This window comes from Amblyomma maculatum, chromosome 1 (genome assembly GCF_055883805.1).
Source record: "Amblyomma maculatum isolate TAMU_Amacu chromosome 1, ASM5588380v1, whole genome shotgun sequence".
Classification (NCBI taxonomy): Eukaryota; Metazoa; Arthropoda; class Arachnida; order Ixodida; family Ixodidae; genus Amblyomma; species Amblyomma maculatum.
Window position 1 is genome coordinate 122,869,278 of NC_139344.1, and position 22,474 is coordinate 122,891,751.

General features: G+C 43.6%; 1 long non-coding RNA gene across 1 annotated transcript in view; it reads left to right on the forward strand.

Moving 5' to 3' along the window:
• Nucleotides 1–12,122: 12,122 nt before the first annotated feature.
• LOC146203836 (uncharacterized) overlaps nucleotides 12,123–22,474 on the forward strand; it is a 106,880-nt gene continuing 96,528 nt past the window's right edge. Inside the window, exon 1 of the long non-coding RNA XR_014702452.1 lies at nucleotides 12,123–12,216. This is a non-coding gene — a long non-coding RNA (uncharacterized LOC146203836). The remainder of the gene's footprint in view (nucleotides 12,217–22,474) is intronic.

Genomic DNA, 22,474 nt, shown 5'->3' on the forward strand with positions numbered 1-22,474 from the left:
TCGGTGACTCTTGGATCCTGACGCAGTACTCATATATATAGGCCACGCAGGCACGTTCTAACGGCGGGGCTTTGTATCTACACAGGTTGGTGTTTCACATGATGTGACAACTTACAGTTATACGCGAATTAATATGTGCGGGATAACAGAGGGAATAATTAAGGAAGTGCGCGAACGTGGATCCGAAAGGGGAGCTTCAAATGCGAGCCATTAACACTGTCGCGTCATACTCTTGAAGCCGGAGCTTAAATGCAACCCCCCCTCCCCCCCCCCCCCCCCCCCTCTTATCCCGCTTCTCTGTTTGATTGCCTAGGTACGACCGGCCCCGAGGAGCAGACTTGTTGGGTCTTTTAGTCAGTACAGATCCAGCCACAAACATTTGCACCTCAGATACTTGCCTTTATTATTTTTTTATGCCCGGCAAAACCGTTTTGACTACCACAAACTGCTTCACAGACAACATTATTCCATGAGCCCGACTGGTTCCGCGTGCCCAAGTACAGTTGCGAGAATTCGCTTCTGTAGTCACTGCTGGTACTGAGTGCTGCCATAATCATCATCAGGAATAAGTACGAGGAGGAATAAGTACGAGCGCTAACTGGGCTGAAATGAGTTTCTCCACTTCACCGACATTTTTGCGCTTTATTTCTTTGAGCTACTTTCATTCTGCTGTTATCTTTAGCGACCTTGGATCATTTGCAAAATGCCGCTCCCCAGCCTACCGTGTGGCATGGTTATTGATGCATTGATGGTGCTAGTAGAAGACAAAACTGAAGCAGTAGAAACCGGCGCTCCGCCGCGTGACGCTCGCTGCCGCTCAGTCCTCCGCTTGCTTCCTCGGTGGAAGAAGGCGTCAGCTATGGCCGAAGACCAGAGCCGCCAGATGGAAGAAGGCAGTGGGTCTGAGATTTCGTCGAGCCAGTCCGAGGAGCGCCACGAGGATTCGAGCGACTGCGACGATCCGGCCTACCCAATTTACGAGGAGCGAGGACCTTCAGGGGACCACCAGCGGACAGAACAAGCGCCTCCTGAAGCTGAAGACAGAGAAGAGAAGCCACCGGTGGTCGTCATCGGTACTGGGTCGGAGCCACAAACCACCGCTGCAGCGGAGAACCCGGTGAGTGCAGGCGAAGCACCAACCGCGGCTGCCGCATTCCGGGAACCTACGGGGCACGGTGGACGTTTGAAGTTGCTGGGCCGACTGGCCTTTTGCTTGATGTCGTCGTTCGCATTCGCGACAGTACCCGTCGTCTTCTTGGTGTATCTCTACCGCACTCGATTCGGCATGGCACCGGGAGCAACCCCACCGGAGTGAGTGACGTGGAACAGTCCGACGCCTAACTTTGTGTTCTTCGGCCCGCGGCAACAAGGACTCTCAGTAGGAAAATATATATATATTTTTGAGGGCGACTACTTCAGAAACGACTCCCGAGTTTCCTTTGTGTCCCTTTTCTCGAAGCGCCGGATCCTTGCGGAGAATGAAAAATAATGAATAGTGTGTTAGAAATGTTTGTTCACGATCATGTTGAAGACAGTGATGAGTCGGACAAGAAAAAAGGACGCAATGCATGCCTTGTGTTCTTTCTTCTTATTATGTCTTAGCGCTGTCTCCGACGTAAATCTGTGACCCCTCAAATCTTTTTTGCGGCATAGCTGGCGCACCATGCTAGTTGAATTTATGCTTTGACGGTGGTTCCTTCTTACCTTTAGCCGTTAAGGATTTAAATTGTCCGTGATTTCAAATGACATTGTGCCATGTGGTTGTTAATCCTACTGATTATGTTTCAGAGGGAAATATCTTGCAAAGGGTTGGAAGTACACCTTCTGCGATGCCGGCGCAACGGGGTAGGATAATCGAGAAGGATACCTAAAAGAACACCTAGTTTGTAAAGTCTACAAACTACTGAAAAGCGATGATAATCTGAATAACCTGGTGGTTTTGAACGACCTTGCTGATTTTTACCCTCCGTGACACGCTTTCTAATAGTAAAAAGCGCTCCAGTAGTCTCAAGCATTATGGTTTAGAAGGATAGATAATGTATTAATGACTTTGTGGTGCGTTCATGAACTGTCGCTAAGGAGAATTTCGTAAGGTCCAATTTGATTTGTGAGGTTACGGCCAACATAACTAGCTCTACAATGGGGGGGGCAGGGGGGGGGGGGTTCTAAGGAGTTTTTAACCTAGGGCCTCATCCGCGAGTGCCGGGGAAGGAGGCCCATTTATTGTAACATGCCGTGCCTACTATGTAGAAACACAGTTAACGTATTTTTAAGCGACACGGACGAAGCTAGAGAAACAGAAAGCGCTGATGGGGTCCCTGCCTAATGAGACTTCGTTTAACTGTTGGAGAGAGCTTGTCATGCGGCGGAAGCATCAGTTTCCCACTACAGCTGGAGGTCCCTTCCTTGTGAGACGATCTGCGTTTGCTTACGAAGTGGGGAATATTTTAATGGTTTCCCGTTAATCCCACTGTGCCGTGGGAGCGGGTGAGATGGGGTGTGCGAGAACAACATCTAAAAAAAAAAAAAAAAGAAATGTAACGGGAACAACAGGTGCGATAATTCTCACCTGCACCATCATCACTGCCCGTCTCTCAAATAGCTTCGTCGCTACCTTTTTCCCGCCTTGGGAGAGGTAATAGGCCGTGTGACAATGCGTGCCGGACAAGCCCTTGTTATCTCTTTACGCGTTAGTGGCTGCGTTTGTGTTCTGCGTGTGCTGAAAACTGATTCGAAATCATTTTTAATATCGCATTAGTCATATTCATCGTAACTTATTCTTTTATTTAAGTCTGGTGCAGTTGAAATGAAACTTGGGATATATTAACGTCGATTACAATAGTATAGAATGGAATGGAGAGGGAGGGGAGCGGGGGGGGGGGGAATCGCCAAAAGAAGAAAGTGTTACATGGGCATTAGACCAGTGCTCACATTCTTCTTAATCCGGCCTTGAAGATAACAGGACACATGCAAGGACTGTTACTGGATGTGGGTTGTGAGTATACAAAAAGAAATTGAAGATTGGCACCAGGACCTCTTAGTTCTTTTAACGCTTGCAGTTTTTTCATCATGCCATTTAGTGAGGCCAGCAGTGCTCTCTGTATAAGCGGGTCAGTACCTCCATATTTTTTTGACGGATGTTCTTATCAATATTGGGACAGATAAAGAAACAGTGAATTTCGTATTTCAGCAGCACGTAACCACACCCATAGCCGTTCTTTCCGTCACACTATCTATTTTGAGCGCCGAAAAATATTCCTACTCTTCGCACTTGCCAGGTCTTGGCATGTGCTTTTAAGTGTAACAAAAAGAAAAAAAAAAAGCATGATTTTTTTAAGTTTTTTTTAAATATATTATGCAACTTAGCACCTAACGCCTAGCTCTGAGAAAGTTAAGTTACTGGGGGGCGGGGGGGGGGGGGGGGGGGGAGGAGGGAGAGAGATATTGCACCTTAACGAATCACATGTGAACGAAATAATGTGGAACTCTACGGCGTCTCCGTAGCCCGAGCTGCTTAGGACCCTTAAGCCGCATAAATAAACCAAGCCGAGCCCTATTTCAGTGACTTGATCAGAACATTATGCACATATCATTAGATGTCTGCCCTCCTTCAAGCCGTTCTCTTTTTTTAAAAGTAACAATATTAAAATCAAAGCGACTGGGCCGTAGTGGGCTGTAGTTTACACCACGGGAATAACGAAGTGGCTAACAAATATATATATATATATATATATATATATATATATATATATATATATATATATATATATATATATATATATATATATATATATATATATATATATATATATATATATATAAAGCTTTATTCCTGTTCTGCAGTCAGCTGACATTCATGCCAGTGAAACTTCGGGTATATAAAACTCGATGATCAGATCTTGTGGTTCACTTCCTGGTCCTGCGAAGCCCAGGCTGCTAACGTGGGGAGCCACCCGTGAACAGAGACACAAGGTCTAGATACTGAGTCTTTTAATGTGAGCCCAGAAATTTCACGCGGACAAAATGTGTTTTGTAACAGAGAAAGTGAGACCATAGTTATTCAGCGGCCGAATTTCTGACCCAAACTTGGTTGGTAATAATCCATTGCACCACCATCATCGTCAGCCGAACTACACTCACCGATGACGTCTTCCATATTTCTCCAATTAACCCGTTCCTGTGCTAGCGGCATCCACTTGTCCCCTGCGAACTTTTTAACCTCATCCTTCCACCTAACTTTCTTTCGCCCCCTGCTACACTTTCCTTTCTTTGGAATCTAATTTGTTACCCTAAGCTACCATCGGTTATCCTCCCTTCGCACTAGATGCCCTGCCCATGCCCATTTCTTCTTCTTAATTTCCACTAGAATGTCAGTAACTCGAGTTATTTCTCGTACCCACTCTGCACGCCTCCTATCAACGTTACACCTGCCATTTTTCGTTCATTAGCCCTAAGCATTGCCCTCAACTTAAATAGGACCCTTTTCGTTACCCTCCACTTTTAAGCCCCGTAGGTGAGTACAGGTAAGATATGCAACTGTTGTATATTTCCCTTTTGAGCGATACCGGTAAGCTGCTAGTCATCATCTGCGAGCACTTGCCAAATGCGCTCCATCCATAGTTCCCTTTCATGGTTCGGATCTGTGGTTACTACCTGTCCTAAGTATATAGGTATATTCCCCTACCACTTCCAGTTCCTCGCTACCTATTGTAATCTGCTGTTCCTTCCTGAGCCTGTTGAACATTATTCTAGTCTTCTACATATTGATTTTCAAGCCTACCTTTCTGCTTTTCCTGTTTAGGACATCAATCATTCCTTGCAGTTCGTCCCCCGAGTTACTTAGTGTGACAATGTCATCAGCGAATCGCAGATTATTGAAGTATTCTCCATCTACCCTTATTCTAACTAACTGCTCCCATTCCAAGTCTCTCAATACTTCCTCTAAGCAAGCTGTGAATAGTACTGGGGAGATCGTGTCTCCTTGCCTAACACCTTTCTTTATGGGAATTTTGGTACTTTCTTTATGCAGAACCATAGTTGCTGTGCAGCCACTGTAGATATCTTCTAGTACTTTCACATACGGCTCGTCTATACCTTGATTTCGCAGTGCCTGCATGTCTGCTGAGGTTTTTACCGAGTTTTTTTAGTTATCAATGAATGCTATGTATGAGGGGTGGTTATATTCCCAGCGTTTTTCTGCCACCTGCTTGATGGGGTGGATATCAGGGATATCAATGATAGTATAGAGTACCCTTTCCGAAAACCGGCTTGCTTGATCTTTTGCTTGATTGAAGTTTAAGGTTGTCCTGATCCTGTTACTGATTACCTTAGTCAATACATTATACGTAAAAGATAGTAAGCTGATTGGTCTGTGATTTTTTTAGTCCTTAGCGTCCTCTTTCTTATGAATTGCAATAATGTTAGCGTTCTTCGATGATTCCGGTACCGTCGATGACACCAGGCATTGCGTACACAAGGTGGCCAGTTTTCCTAGCACGATATCTCCCTTGTCATTCAAAAACTCGATAGTTACCTCATCCTTCCCATCTGTAGTTGCCTGATCCTTTCTAGCTGCTTTCCCCCTTTTCACAGTTTCTAAAGCTTTCTTAACCTCGTCCTTCGTCAATGGCAGAACGCTAGACTTTTTCATTACTGCCAATCTGATTATTATCCTGACTGATTCGGCTACTTTATAGATCAGCATAGAATTCATCGGCTACTTTGACTATCTTTACCATATTTGGGATGACATTGCCCGCCTTGTCCCTTAGCGCATACATCTGAATTTTGCCTATGCCCAATCTCCTCTTTACCGCTTTAAGGCTGCCCCCGTTCTTTAGAGCAGGCTCAATTTTCCCATGTTATACTTCCTTAGGTCGGCCACTTTAGGCTTATTGATTAGCTTTGATATCTGTGCCAGTTATATCCCGCCTTTTGGGTTGGAAGCTTTCACACTCTGGCGTTTCTAAACATAATATTTCGTTTCCTTAAATAGTTTGCTGGTATCCTCTCTAACTATCCCACCGCGCACTCAGTAATGATATCTCTGAAATTATTGTTCATTGCTTCTAGGATACGGCTATCATCCTCGGTTAAAGCTGAATATATACTCTGTAGTGAGCTATATATATATATATTAAAGTGCTTTTTCGCCGCCTAAAGAGAGCTAATGAGGGTAAGCAGCACCACTCAGTAACTCCGCCCAAAACACCTTTGCAGCTAAGCCCCATTACGACGGCTTTTCCATGTGAACGTAATGCCATGCGTAAGCTGATGCCGTTGATGCCGCTGCCGCATTGCTATCTCGCTTTAGCGCTAGTACAAAGGTGAGCCTACGATTTCGTTATATTGGACATCTGGCGCATTGTTATAGCATGAAAGAGAAAGCATTTCGATCTTCAACTGCGGTTGAAGGTAGGGCCTCATGTAGTAGAGCCAATACTTCAGAGACCGATTTGCTGTAACTATTCGCATAGCCGGGGTGATAAGTGCACGCTGGTTGTCCAGGCCGTGCTAGGTAGGGTAGCGTTCGACTGAAACATGAGCGGTGGGTTTAGTGGCGTGCCGAGGAAGGACTGAAGCATTTCCATGGGGGATAGAATAGAGTGGAGTGTGCGCCTCAAAGAGAAAAAATATGTGGCTAGTTTCGGAAACATAAAATTGGAGTACCGTTTTTCAGCTTTTGTTAATATTAAAGGTTCTGTAGGAAGTGCCAAGCGAGACTTCAATCCAGGAATCTACGGAACAGAGCTCTATATCTTTCACTAGGCCACACGGGGTTGCTTGTGAAGATTATAAGACCGCTCAGTTTTGCCCTTTCCCTCAAAAATAATTTCTGCATTAACGTTACATAACCCTTTCGTCAAGTTAACGAAAGCAACTGGTCTTTCCATACAAATGGGGGCGTCAAGTTGTTCAGTCACCGAACATGCATGACCAACAATCCCAAGTTTAACAAACGCAAACTTTGCGGACAGTTTTAATGACAACTTGAAACCAAAGCGTTAGAGCATATGTGGAAGGTGGGTGGTGGGTGGTGGCAGGCCGCGCTTTTCTCAGGTCTCTCCTTTTTTTTTTTTTTAAATAATTATATTTTCCTGAGGCCGCTGTTCTATTCCGGACTTCGCGGGCTTTTCGCAGTTCCCTGTCCACTGGGGCAGCCATACACAAAAGAGCGGTGCATATCGAAACGGTGCCGTGGAGACAGGGTAAGCCCTCCTAGCACGTTGACGGCAAGACTCCGCCTGGAAGGATGAAAAGCGCCTGACGCGCAAAAAGGAGAGGGGGAGGTGGGGGGGGGGGGGGAGGAGTTGTCTACAGATGTTGCGTTCTTACCACAATGGAAGGTGCAGGCCTGCAAAGCGCACAAAGCTCTTTTCTTTCTTTGGTGGCATTCAGGCCGATTCTATAGCGGTGCTCTGCTTCCGCGCAGGGTGTCACCGGCCCCTTCGGAGGCAACGGCGTCACGGTAAACGATGACAGCTGGGCTAGTCAATGCGGCCGGCTCCCATAAATAATTATGTTGGCTACTAAAATTCCTGTCGACTGTCAGTAATTTGAGAAAGGTGAATTTCATTCATCTTGATGCAACCCACAGCCGCGGCGCTGGCGAATTAGATGAGGGGACGAACGCACAAAGAAGTGGCAAAAGCGAAGACGAGACCTACCGTGTCACAGTGCCTTCGATTATTTTCTTGATTTGTTTCTTACAGTGTACAACCTTAGGTTCGAGGTTGTGCCTTGTCCCGAGGGGTTGTATGAGAACTTCATTAGTTTATGAAACCAGATGTGGGTCTTTGTCTGTTTAGATTTAGTTTGCATAGTGCCCAAAGTCACCTTCTTTATCATTGCCAAACAACCAAGTCTGAAGACGCGTGAGCCACTCTGTAGAAAGAACCATCACAAAAGTACCTGTGGGCCTAAGAGTGCTTGTTCTTGTTTATATGGACGCGCGAAAGAGCAGACAGTGTTTGAGGTGCAAGTTGTTCCCAGTTACATTGCCTGTCACTTTTCTATCCGCGTGTCGAGAAAAAGCTTAATTTTTTTTTTTGCATGAGATTACATAAATGATATCTGGAAGTAACTCTATATTTGTTGCATGTGAATTTTTATATGCTTATAATTTTATGCCTGCCCTGCTCGGGCCTAAACGCTCGCCTGCAGTATATCCAAACAAGTAAACAAATAAAAATAAATAAATAAATAAATAAATAAATAAATAAATAAATAAATAAATAAATAAATAAATAAATAAATAAATAAATAAATAAATAAATAAATAAATAAATAAATAAATAAATAAATAAATAGGCTTCCTGAACAGATGTACTGATTTGGTTTCACGGTGGAAAAGAAAAAACAGGTGATCCGATGGTGCGCGAGACGCGGCCAGTTAGTGTGACCTTTACGCACGGCGCGACCGCCAGAGGCAGCACCTGTACTGGGGATCTTCTTCGTAGCTCGTTTTTCTTGCGCTTTAATAGGCGCGCCTGACACAGGCGCTTGATTTTGAAGCACATGTTACGTTCGCTTGCTTGAAACAGCTCTTATTGTTGATGGGGAGTCTCTTTTAGCACTTTCTGCCTGCGGGCTATAATCAGATTCGAGGCACTATGAGTGACCGCCTAATTGATGTTGCTATCAGCCTTCTTCTCGGAGCTTGGATGCATTCGAATGCAAATTCTAGGTTCAGGAAAAATATGGTTTATTAATTACTGAGATTACTCAAGTGAGGGCCGTGCGATATGCATGCAGACATAGATAACGATACACAGCTGCGAACATTTACAGACTGTGCTCTGCTTCAGCTCTCACAGGCCTCGTGTTACGGAAAAATCTGACGGATGTAATAAGGGACTACTGAAATTTATACTGGATATAATGACTAGAGGAAACCCTGTTGAAGCAATTTCCAATTGTTATTGTAAGTAGCACATGTAATGTCAAACATATGAGCAGGTCAGTGATCTCGTGTATGGAATGTGACATTCGTCTATGCTAGAATACTGAAAACAAAACTGAAAACAGAGAAAAGCTATAAACAAAACACAGAACCACAAACCAAACTACATGCGTTTCGTTTTCAAGCTTGGGCTGTATCCACTATCAGCGTGCACACGCCTTCGGCAAGCTGCTCCGGAGCTGGTCGGTTTTGCGTTACCGCGTGCTGCTGGACATTTGAAGCCCACAGGAAACCTCGGAATATGGGCCTTCATTTCATCGCTTGATGGTCGGTTGTTAGAACCAAGATCGTCTTTCGCATTTCATTCGTGTAAAAACAGCAAAATCAGCTTCGTGAGCTTTCCCAAAATGCGCAGTTTGCTGCTGCCAGATCCTTTTGGTTAGCTGAACTGTGGCGCCTTCAATGCAACATAGTTATTCAGAAGATCCGCCGTTATATTTCCTGTGTCATCTCGCATGCTAGTGAAACACGATGCTTGGAAGTATTACGTCGGTGCGCCCAACAGGCTATGCAGCTTGTTTTCGTAAAAGTACCTGTGCTGCCATGACCACACTCGAAATGCATTTCGTGCACATAATGGATGAACTGGATAGCATGGTTGCTGCGGGAAATGGCTTTTCGCTACGTTTCATGGCTAGTTCTGTGCTTGGGAGCGCTGAAGATGATACCTCTTCTTTTCAGGACGCGTAGCCGCGATTGCAGCCAGGTAAAAAGCAATTTGTCCGCATTTACTTGCATTTAGGCATTTATTGCAGTAGCCGAATGTAGAAAATATTCTAGGCAGTAGACCAAATAGTACACCTGTACTTACATTAAAAAAAAAAAATTAACAACCTACAACAAACAACAAAAGCGCGAGAATGTCCCGGACGTCACCACACCTGTCAGCGGAGCTACCGATCGCACAATCAGGGACCATTGTCGGTGGTATGATCGTGAAACGGGTAAAGAACTGAACAGCTCGAGCAATTAATCCGCTATCGGACCTCTGAGGTCTTCCTTGTGTGGTGAAAGTCAACACGAGAAAGCGAATATGCAAGATTCAAACGTCTGACAACTGTTTAGAGACTAGCTATGGAGATCATGTCATGGTTTAACACTCGATATGGTCTGCAGAAACATGCAATGTACACAGAATGCGCACGGTGTCTTAACTCAATAGGGCCGCTGGCAAACACACGAGGAATCACGTTCGATGATATGCAACTAGAGGCGCTGCTATGCCATTGCCTCTGCCTGCCTTCGCTCGAGTAGACATTCTGTTTTTGTCTTTTTGTTTTTTACCACAAAGCGCCTAATAATTATGCGCTAAAGCATTTCTGCTACAATTTATTTGCGCAAGTAATGCACTCGGTGGACCGGTAAGGAAGGTAAAGAATGCACCAAGAATGTGATCACCTGAGTCGTACTTTGTCGATTGACCACGAATCTCACGAAACAACGCCTGAAGAATAGTAAGCGCAGAATGACTCCAGCTAAACGAATGAAACTCGAAGGCTCGCCGAGGGTCGAATTTCAGGCCTTGTTGCTGTAGGTTCATTCATCTGAAGGCGTCGCCAGAGCTCGGGAAGATCCCGAGTTTAGCCAGATCTAGCAAAGAAAATTTGCCCCAAAATCTGATCAAGAATCAGTTTCTTTATAGCTCACCCTTCTCCTCTACGTATCGAATATGTGACCCGAAACATTTTGTTTAGCCTGCTGAGTTCGGGCGAACGCAATTGAAACTTGCCAACAACATCGCCTTGGAAATGGCAAGTAAATACTTTTTCTTCTGTCTGTTAACAAGACTAAGAAGCAAGGACTGCATTCACAAATACCTTTACAGGCATGGTGGCTTCCCAACCACTCAGGACACGAACTCCGCTATGTAACGAACCAGTCCTAAGAGCGAGTTACTTTGATTACTGCGCCACACTTGTCTTCGTTAACACTAACACGAAAGACAGTTGATATTATACCAAGAGTGCAACTCACTAAAACCTAAATGTTCACTGAGAGACCTTGCTGTTGACCTTGTTGATTACTGCTCGCTAAGAAACCACAAAAGAAAACAAACTTTAAAAGCGCTAGCAAACAGAAGGGAACATCGAGGGAGACGACAAAAAGAAGCGATTCGCCCTATCGTCTCCTTTCGTGTTGTATCTTGTTTGTCAGCGCCTTTAAAGTAGAAAACTATTGCTGTTCAGTAGTATGCTTGCAAACATATAACTCCTCTTTTTATACATGCGCAAAACCTGCCATTGTCTTTCAGCTTGTCTGGTCTACTGAGGGCTTTGAAGCATCATGCTGACCGCAACACAATTGAAAACAGAGGTCGGTCCTTGGCCTGACAGGCAGGAGCTTTCTAGCACGAGTATTTCCACCAAAGTACAGTTCGATGCTCCAGGAGGCCAGCGCTATATTGTGGAATAGTCGACGCTATACTTTCCGTGTTGACAATTCGCTCTTTCCAAGCGACGGACATGAGCTTCCCAAGTTCGATGGCCCACGATGTCGTGCAAATCTGGCTGATCAATTTCAGAGCACTTGAGGCCATTAACTTTTCCCACCGATTCCTAATACCTAAGTGGGACCCCGTAAGACGAGAATGGACATGACTGTCGGTTTGCTGCTTCTAATGTGCATTTTATATATTGAATTCTCCCCAAGGATTTGAACATATAGAAAATTTATTCCCGCCCACAAAGGAGACCTTCGTCGCTTAAACATTTCTCTGTCTGCTGAAAATCTTATGCTCGAGACTAACGGCTGAGCTGAAGCGTGCTTATAGTGCCAAAGTAATTTTCCTTTCATCGCTCACTGCGAAGACGTTAGGCTGCTGCGTTTTGCGCCCCCATATGCCGTGTTTCAATGAACCACAGATAATCACTATTTGGTTGATTGTGCCTCTAAGCTAGTCATCTTCATTCGTGCCTAGGTATCTGTGCGTTTTATTCTTTACGTTATTTGTCATTTCGTTTAATTCTGCACCAAGGAAAGTGGTGCCAACGACAAAAGGCGAACAAACGTAGCAGTCCACGTTTTTCGGTTTTGTCGTTTTATCTGATCACAAAACGATGAATCATTTGAAAAGAAAAAAACAACAACAACAAAAAAAAAAAAAAAAAAAAACACACGTAAAAATGAAACAGCGCAGTTCCCTTTCGTGCCGGTTTGGGAACCGACGATCGTCGTGGGCTGGGTCTGGTCGATATCGCAAGCAGCAAAATGGTGCCTCGAAAGACAGCTGGGGATGCGGACAGAAAGCAAAGCCAGTGAGTCCCGTTAGACTGTTTTTTACGAATACATCGTCGTGGTCAATTGGTCAGCAACGAATAATCGTTGTTTAATCGTTTTTGCGAATAATCGTCGTGGTCAGTAACCTGCAGAAGGCACGTTACTGAGTCATATATGTGCTCAGTTTCTGAGTCGCAAAATGTACAACTGAAATACAGTTGTAATAACGTTTGCTTCATTGTTGCTCTGCTCGGACCACAGGCGAAGCTGATGAAAGTAAAATGCAATACGCTGAATGTTTCGTTCGCTGAGCGGCAGCAAAATGATCTTATAAGTGGCTTACGCGTATCCACAAGCAATAAAATGAGAGCATATAAAAGTGACTCTCCGGCGCAAGAGAAAAGACAGCCATTCCCAACTATGTAGTCGCTGTTTTCGAGAGCGGCGAGACAAGTGAGGGTTCATAACAAGGTAAAATAGCGCAAACAGTTCGAATTGGGAGTCGTCAGCGTTCCAGTGCATTCCCAGCAGACGTCACGTTTTTATTAGGCCTCGAGTGCACCGCATGCACTGTTTCGGTTTTTTGCGAAAGTCCCACATTTCCTCGTGCTTCACAGTTTAGAGAACAAGCTAAAACAAGAACAACTTTAAAGAACTGTTTTCTGTATAATAACGTCTTTTTGAATGGTTTATTATTATTTCTTTGAAAATCAGCCGCCGGGGTGGCGTAGTGGTTACGGCGCTCGACCACTTTTTGCATGAATGCGGGATCGAATCCAGGCCTCGGCGGCAGCTTTTCGACGCAGGCGAAAAGCAAGGCGTCCGTGTTCTGTGCGATGCCAGTGTACGTTAAAGAGCCCCAGGTGGTGAAAATGATGGCTGTTACGACGCGCGTCTTTCTCTCTCTCTCTCTTTTTCTTTCTTCTATATTTTCTCTTAGGTGGCTCAGCTACAGAGCCAGTAGCAGGCCCGTGCATTTTCTTTCCCTTCTTCCTTCAGTTGCAACAACTGTCCGCTGCCTCGTGCGGACAGAAGAGAAAATAGAGAAGAAAGGAAAAGAAGAGGGAGAGAAAGACGCACGTCCTTCTTCCGGCGGCCTCCTCTACGGCTAGAACAGCAGCTTGGGCATGTTGGTTATGCATCTTGAGGTAACAGCGCGGAACGTGGACGGGAGCACAAGATTAGAAGACGACACAACGAGTGCTGTGAAGAAAACAACAGCGCTCGTTGTGTCTTCTAATCTTGTGCTCCCGTCCACTACCCGCGCTGTTACCTCAAGATCCTCTACGGCGTCTCTCATAACCTGAGTCGCTTTGGGACGTTAAACCCAACAAACAAAACAAAACAGACTAACCTTCAAAACAAACTAACAAACAAATTAAAAATTGTTGTAATGTCGTTAATAATAATGATTTATCTAATAGGCTCTGTATCAAATGCTCGCTGTTCGAGCAGGTGTCACCGCGTATTCATTTTATTTCTACGATCAATGTATTCCCATCCCCTCTTAAATGCTTTGGCGATTGAACGTATGTAAAATAAATAAATAAATAAATAAATAAATAAATAAATAAATAAATAAATAAATAAATAAATAAATAAATAAATAAATAAATAAATAAATAAATAAATAAATAAATAAATAAATAAATAAATAAATAAATAAATAAATTGTATGGCGTCATATTCTACGTGGCTGTCACTCTCTCATTTAAAACTCAGTAGGTCTGTGCTCACACACACACAAAAAGTCTGATCAGCTAAGTAACTGGAATCATGATTGAGGTTTGAGATGGTGCCTACGTCCTGCCTCTAGCGGACTTGTTTTACGATTCCAGACGAAAATAAATTCTCCTTTCGGAACGTTGCCTAGTGGGCTAACGTCGCCCTTTAGTCCTTGTTCGCTTTATTTTATGCGGTCACGGATCGAATCGTTCTACCCTTTCTTCGCCGTAGGTAATTTGAATGCTTTTCAATTAGTTTGCTTTCACACGGATTATAGTTTCTTTCTGGATCAACCTGCTAGTCGGACATTTTTCTAAATGTGCATTGAAATATCCGGTACGCCGTTAGGTATGCAGTGCCGAACCAGAACAAACAAAAAATCCCTTTCCAGGCGCTGTTATCTAATTGAAATTTTGCACGTACATTTGTAAGCCATTCGCTGTTTTTGAGATCTCCATATGAGGCCGATGAGTAAACGCCCTGGAGACATTGTTAGGGGCAAGGAAGAGACGTTGCTGCGCAAACAATGGCCAGGCAAATGAAGCAGCTCGTTTGGCGAGATAACAAGAGCGAAGGAACTTTGTTCGTTCTTATGGTAACAACGTAAACAATGATTGCTTTTTTGGAGAGCCAAAGAAACAACACAGCCCCCGATGGACGGAGCACATTACGGAAGGAATAAGAGAGGCCAGATAGGGCCATAAATAGCCATAACGTAAGAAAAATAGTCGGTCTGGTGGTACGAGAATAGCTCTCTCGATATGTCATACTAATGAAAGATGGAAGTACCACCGAAGTCAGTTTTTTTTTTTTTTTTTTCCCGCAGACCGGTAAAATGAAATACTGCAGCCATCATTGGCATTTAAAGAGGTCTGTTAAAATTTAGCTGGTTTCGAGCAGCGCTGACATGTGTCTAGCGAGGGAGTCAATGTGCTCCTTGTAGGATGCCTGATGTTCTCCAGTTTAAAAGCTATCGCTGATTAGTAAATTACCACCTCAGGATAGTACTCTTACTTAGCAAGGAGGCATAACAACGAAGGGATAAGGCCGTATAGGAACTGGCAGCTACTACGAGGCCGATTATTACCTGCAAGCGGGGTTTCAATGCATGCGTTTTGAGCCCCAGTGGCCCCAAAACTACTACTACTTTTCTATTTTTCTTTCTACTTTTGTTACTCTGCTGGTGTACGCTAAGCCGACTACCAAAAAACAATGACGCCAATGCTGGCAAAAAAAAAAAAAAAAATATCACGCGATTAGTCGGAAAGAAACGGTGAATAAAAAATAAAAAAAAAAACATATTCGAGGATGATAATACAGCGTCCAGATCACGAAACCGCGGTGGCGAGAAATCCAAACGGGGACTACCTAGCGCACTGGAAAGTAGAAAGATTTCTTAAACTATAGTTCGAATAAATTTTCACTGCGAACACTGGCTTTTTACATTAAGATATTTCGCCGAAACAGAGCAAATTTTGATGTGATTATTTGCTGTTTAGCGCAAATCCGAGACAAGTAAGGAACGTTTCGTCCATGACATTTGGCAGCATGCGGCATTGCCGGAGCCGACAAAAAAAAAAAAAAAAAAAAATAGACATGGTTTTCTTTAATACGGCGTGCCGAAAATCGGGGAGTGCGATGAGTGAGTGGTGATGAAAACGTAACAAATATTGAAGAGCAGACAACAGGAATGGTGTATTGCTCTACAGAGGGGAAAATATTCTCTGATTCATATTTGACCTACATAACCTACTCAAGCGGCATTGCGTCTGTTCCTCACTCTAGAAGGGGTGGTACATCGTCAATACAGCGGAGGAGGGGTAACGAGACCAAAAGGTGTCTTAATGCGTGGGATTCATTCTCGCAAGTGGATGATGCAGAATTCTAACCGAGATCCGCGAAAGCGCCAATTTATTACAAACACTCAAAGCGGAAGCAAGGTTCGACTTCATCAACCCGTCTTGTTGCTTTCGTTTGCCACGACGACGAGCTAACACATGACTTTTGAAATAATTAACGAAATAGAAGACACCTACGACCAAAGGCTTTACAAGCTTGACGTAATGCTACGATATTTACAGCAATCGGCGCCTCTATTCTTTTTTTTTGTTCTCCCAATACGTATATATATTTTATTCAGATCACAATCAGTCGTCTTTCAATGCGCCCATAACAACAGAGCGACGCAGCGTTTCACACGTTCCCCGTGAAGATAGGGTGAGGCGCATGCCACCTCATTTTTTTGCATCCTTTAAAATGAAGTTGCAGCATGTCAATGCGCTCTTCCAGCATGAATGTTAGTTACGATTAATGTCGCCTGTCAGGAGGCATCAGTTTTCCCCACCACGCTAAGGTAAATATGCCTGTTTATTCCTATACGTCGCCTTATCTTGAACAAAATGAAAGCCCGCAGCCCTTCGCTACACTTCTTTCACTGCATATCAAATAGATGACGCCACAAGGATTGCACAACGAATGTGTATGAAGAAGGAACTCATCACAAGGCATAGACACACAAGTAAATGTCATTATTGAGCGAACGCAGCTTCCTGCAGCAGTATAATCTGCTCTTTGACGGAAGGCACACAGAAATGCAGAGTCAACGAGCAGGAGTTTCCGGTCGGTTGCTTTGCGAAAATGAGATAAGGAAAAAAAAAATAAAAAAGAGGAAACGACGCAGGATTGTTTGCGGGCGGTGGGCTGCGTCACCCCTTTTCTTTCTAATTCTATCCAGACACCACAGAGCTTTGTTGTTATATGTTTGTGAATTCTATATTTTAGAATCTATAGCCTTGGTGTACGTGATTAATGGCTGATAATTCTAAAAAAAAAAAAAAAGAAGACAAATTTTAACAATAATTTGCACCATAGAGGGTTTACAGCATCCTTGTTTGTTTTTCTTAAATATGAACCAAAGCCAAATATTTAACGAGTGATATTTTTCATTACCATATCTTCTCAGTTTGGGGGGAAGATAATGCTAACGACAGTAAAGATTTCGAACCGAGGACGTGCCCGAGTCATCTAGCCGATTTTGAAAAGTTGCGCAACCATAAGTTGAGCTTGACGACAAACGCGACTTAGCCAGTTATTTGTTGATAAAAGTTTAGCAAAAAAGCGATGTCGTCTTTTTTATTACGCAGGTCGTATTTAGCCTCGACCTTCAGAGTACGTTTATTGTTTCAAAAATAAATAAATAAATAAACAAAAGACGAGCATTCATGTCGTAATTTAGGCGCTTCGGGTTTAACTCAGGGAAACACGTATAACCTTCAGATTCAGGGCTTTTGAAAAGGAACGTCGCTATACAGAAAATTAACATACAGAAGAAAGATAACGTGGAATGCGGGTTCTGCGAAAGCTTTCACTAATCCATGTCGGAAGTACGGTACAGAAAGCTAGACGAAACTGGTCACATTGTTGAAAATCGTATACATTTTTGGAAAAGAAATATAGAAGCTAATGTAACCCAAATGAAAGACCTAGCACTTCTTAACTGAGCCTATTTTTGCTGGCATTCTTTACTGCGACTAACCCGTCTGCAAAAATAAAGTGCTGTGAAAGAACAGCAATCGCAGGCATGCTCAAAATAATCTCGATAAAATCGTTTCTCAAGACTTTGAGTGCGCAATGTAGAGCATTGCAACAACTGCAATTGCTTGAACAGCTAGGCTATGGAATGTATTGCGGTTCACATGGAGAGGTAATGCGTAGAAACATTTATATTTAGAAATTATTTATGGCTACTTTCGAGTACCAACCTTCGTGCCAGTAGAGGCAGGACCTTAAGTGAGGAGAAACAAAAAAACCTCTGCCGCAGTCGTCGCCCTGACGCCTGGAATCCCATTTCCATGTTCTAGCAAGTTTCTGTGCGAAGGTCATTCTGCGTGAACTTGCTTTATTTTACACGTTGGCCCAATGCAAAATGTAGCCAGCACATCGCTGAAATGTTTCAAATTCAGAACATAGGAATGCGGGACATTTTATTATTTTTTTTATAAACCGCATATCTTTACCGCATTACAAGAGATTCCGACCGGTAAAATAGTTCACATCTCTCATTGATTTATTTTTCGCCTTTGTTCGATTTGTGTATGGATCCGAGCTTCGGTGGCGTTCTTTGTCTTGGACTCATGGGTTCAGCCGGCGGGAAACTTGGGAGTTGTGGGAGTCTATTTTTCAAACTGCCTCGGACAGATGCTTCGGGGCCATTTCAAGTGGAAGAGAAATGTCAGATGCACGCGTGGAAGCCCGTTAGTCATCGATTCGGGCTGTCGTCGGCCACATTCGTGACCTTCTCTGCTTCCAAATCTCCGCTAAAACTCCATCCCCACGGCGTGTTTGGTGACACCGTTTTACCCTACCGGTGGTAATCCACGCCCAAGGGAGACTCCTGGTAGTGAAAGGGTGAAAACGGATGAGGACGTTGTTACCGCATTCCATGACGCACAAAAGCTGCTACATTTGTACATTTGAAGCAACGCTTCCGAAACGGCACCGTACTGTATGCAAGGAAAACAATGCGGCAGTGAGGATATACGAAAAGAAAAGCTCTGCGGTGGCCGCTGAACGAAAAGGAAAAGTACTTCTGAGGTCGTATGACTCAGCTAGGTCATGGATTCCGGCGCCTATTCTTGAATGCTAAAAACTTGAAGCAGTGCCTAATGGCAGCCACTACAATTAGGCAGTGTGGCTGAACTACATGCAAGGTATGAAGAAAGTGATAAGCATGATTCTCCGAAGTATTTACCTGCTGCTGTTGCTCGTGGGCTATCTAAGCTCAAGAATGCCTCTGTATATCGGCTTCTTTGAGAGATTAGGAAACCTGAATAGCCCCAATTGCTGCGGAGGCTCTGTGTAAGAGGCATGGATTACAAAGCGCAATGCATTTCTGACGTGCCGAAATTTAAGCTGTTTAAAAAAAAAAAAGAAAACGTTTTTCTACTTTATTTAAAGGCGCTTAATTAAAAAAAAAATTCTTTGTGGCCACGTCATAAAAAATCGCATGATGAGAGCTCAGCTCGAAAAATAAGCAAAAAAGGAAATACTGGAAGGTAATCGCCGTTTTCAGAACGGGAGGCTTTATAAGGTCACCATTTTCAGTATTTTGCTATGTATATCCGCCGTGCGCAGTTTACAGAAGACAAATTTCTCGAAAAAATTTATTTCTTCGCTTCCAAATAATATTCTTTAGACTTGATTGAACACTTAATGTATTCACTTTTAGTGTATTGTGAGCAACTGCAACTACTCGATAGAGGCCACACCAAGAAATACGCCCAGCGTTTCGCTATTGCGATATGGTAGGAGGATATAATAACCGAAGCGATGGACCCCTGCTAGCGGCAGTCGATCACTGCCACAATGTTTTGAGTAGTTGCCCCTATTGTCCCCTATTGTGAAACTCATCAGCAGAGGGAAGCGTTCAGAGGTTTATCGTAGGACAGAATCATATCTCCTGTCAACTTGATTTCCATGTATACAACCTTATGCGGTGCGCCACACTGATTGTTCTTTCTCTTCCTCATATAAGGTTCTTCCCTAGACCATGAAATCCACACTCTGGCTCATCTCTGAAGCTTGATAAACATTTTTGGGTCGGTGTGCACTACAAGTCTTTCGTCAAACGAAGTTTTCTGCTAACTCGAAACGCCCAATGCTCAAGGATTTTTGCCCTTCACTTATACATAGAAAAATAATAAACAATACCACATGTGCGTCATTAGAGCATAAACAAGGTGGCCCAACAAAGCGAAGTCGAGAAAAGTAAGTTGCTGGGCTAGTTGGTTTCTGTCATTCATCTTAGAATCACAGCGGTCGCAGGCGAGCACGCTGAGAGAGCACAAACGCGACTGCGCTCTGTGTCCTCGACTGCAAGCGCCGCGATTACATGACAAAAGCGGAGTTTAATTGCCCGAAGATCATTTTTGAATAGCAGGACAGGAACTTCCTGCTCATAAGTTTTGATGAGTAAATGTTGGGATTCTACGCAACTAAGTTGGAGTTTATTTTTAAAAACTCTGCACTATTCATCGAGATGAGATATCTTACAGTTCTTAGTTTTTTGAATAAACAAAATACGGCAGTCTTTTGTAAAGTTTATGCGTTGCGGTGCAGTTTGATATGCCTCCGAAACAATCAAGGCTGAACGACATTCTCAATTAATTTTATTCTTCTTTAGGAAACTCCTTGAACAAGATTAGCCACTTGACTACCCAGTGTGTAGCCGTGTCTTACGAGTGGCTAAACATGGTCTTCAGAAGTAGTTGGGAAGACTTCAAGAGCGAAAAGGAACCACGCTACTAACTCTGAAGGCTATATATAGGATTTCATAATTTCATACAATGTCTTTAGAAATAGGCGCGTTCCATCGTAATGCGAATTCTAGTGTCTTAAGCTAGTCAGCGCGCACTACCTGACTGGCACCCATATCTGGTATTATTTTGTAGCAGCTTGTAAAAATAACTTGCGTGGTGTGTGCACGACGCGTGGTAAACCCCTCCCATTCAACAACATAAGTTGAATGCGGAGATTTCGCTATTCCGCTGTCCGCGTCAACTACGTTGTGCTTCGGAAGAATGTACGCTGCCCGGCTGATCCGCTACATCTTCGACCTTATGACTCATTCTGGAGCCAGTTAGTCTCATGTCGAGCTGATTACACCCAAATGTCACTTTCAGTATACCACGCTGTAAGGGTATCATAAACTAGTAGGAGGGTGGAAAGGTTCTAAAGCCCCAAGAAAACTTTGAATGGGGCTGGTCCACGAAGGTGTCAGGAACGGCGCAAACACCAAGTACGGAAAGGCGTTAAGGCTTTGAGTACCACTCTGAAAGGGATCCGGAAGGTAGTAGTAGCAAGGAAAGGTGCTCAAGCGCTCAGTACTTCTCCGAACGCAACCGCCACAAGTAGGAGTGCGGGAACGGCGTTGAAGCACCGACCTAGGGGGCGGTTAGTAGTCCGACGGAATATGCCAGTGTTACTCTATTTCCTTGAGGTGTAACCTTTGTAGCTAGCACCATGAGTAACCGTGAACATCACTGCATAGCAGGGATGGGACTTTCAGGATTGCTCCACCATACCAACCATCTCGTATACTATGTCGTTGTGATAATCGGGGAAGAGTAGCAACCAGTTTGCGTCGGAGTCCGCACTCGTAACTACTTGATGAAAGCTACCCACGACGGCGAAATCTGTCGCTCTAGTATCTTGAGTAGGGTCGAGGTCGGGGAACCTGACTTGGAGGACAGGGAATCTCGAAAGCGGCCTCACGTTAGTGGGCCTGTCTCAGGGGTCGGAGAACCGGAAAACGCCTTGCGGTGGTTCCAATGCGCTTGGAGGCGCAGGCCGCACATTCAACCTAAGGCCGCTCATTAAGGAGGCCCGAAAGGGAACTCGACTAAATTAGATGAGTCATTTGGCCAATTCCTTCGCTGTACCAAATTCTTACCAGTCCCATAACCCATTTCCATCAACCCATCGGCCCCTTTCCTTAATCCCACCCCCTTGCTACTTCCCAGGGAAGGTTAGGGGTATCTCCCTGGCCCATTCCCCCGACTGTTGGTCGCTGTAGTAGCTTTCCTCACTTTATTTTGTTAACTTCTAGTCAAAAATTCTTTGTCCGGATAAACAATTTGTTTATTTTTTCAATCGTCTTAATCTTCTCTACTCGCGATACAGTAGTTATGGATGCGAAGTGGGTCTTTGGACTTCAACCAAACTTCTGTCACTTTGATCTTGACAACTTCTCACAGTGCGAGCTGATATATAATTATCTGATTAATTAATTAAATATTCCTCTTCTTGCATATTCTTAATGATCATGTTGAAAACGGTATCCAGCACGCGTGAATAAACTTATCCATTTCCTGGCATTAATGCACTCGAAATGTGGGAAACGCTTCTCGCAAAATAATAATAATAAAAAAGAAATTTGCTTACACAGGTAATGTGTTTAAAAAATTAGTCATCCTGCAACTTGAGAGCTACTTTTCTGCTAAGAGTTCAGATGTCGTTTAATTTTTCTGGTACTGTTTTGATGCTTGGCTGCACAGTCTAGGCTTCATTTAATGATATGATATCAGCGTGGATACTTACTGAGACAGCAAATAAAGGCGGAAGAGAAAAATAAACATGTCTTATTGCATATCACGGAAGCACAAAAGGTTACAAAGGAAACGGAAGCTTCGTTGTCAAAACAGCGAATCACGTGTAGATTGTCGAGGGGAAGGACTTAATAGTAATTTATTTCAAATAAAATAAAAAAGCTCTAAATGCCGCCTTCTCATGACCTGTTACACGCCTGTTTTTTTGTTTTCTTATTGCTTTCAGTTTTCTTATGTTTGTCATATTTCAATGCGGACCATCGTCTTCTATATTGACATAGCCTGCATTCAATTTTGAACTTTTAGTGTTCATAAGGAGCCCTTCCTGAATGAACCGCGTTACAAATATGTGAGGCGTAACAAACAAACAAACAAACAAACAAACAAACAAACAAACAAACAAACAAACAAACAAACAAACAAACAAACAAACAAACAAACAAACAAACAAACAAACAAACAAACA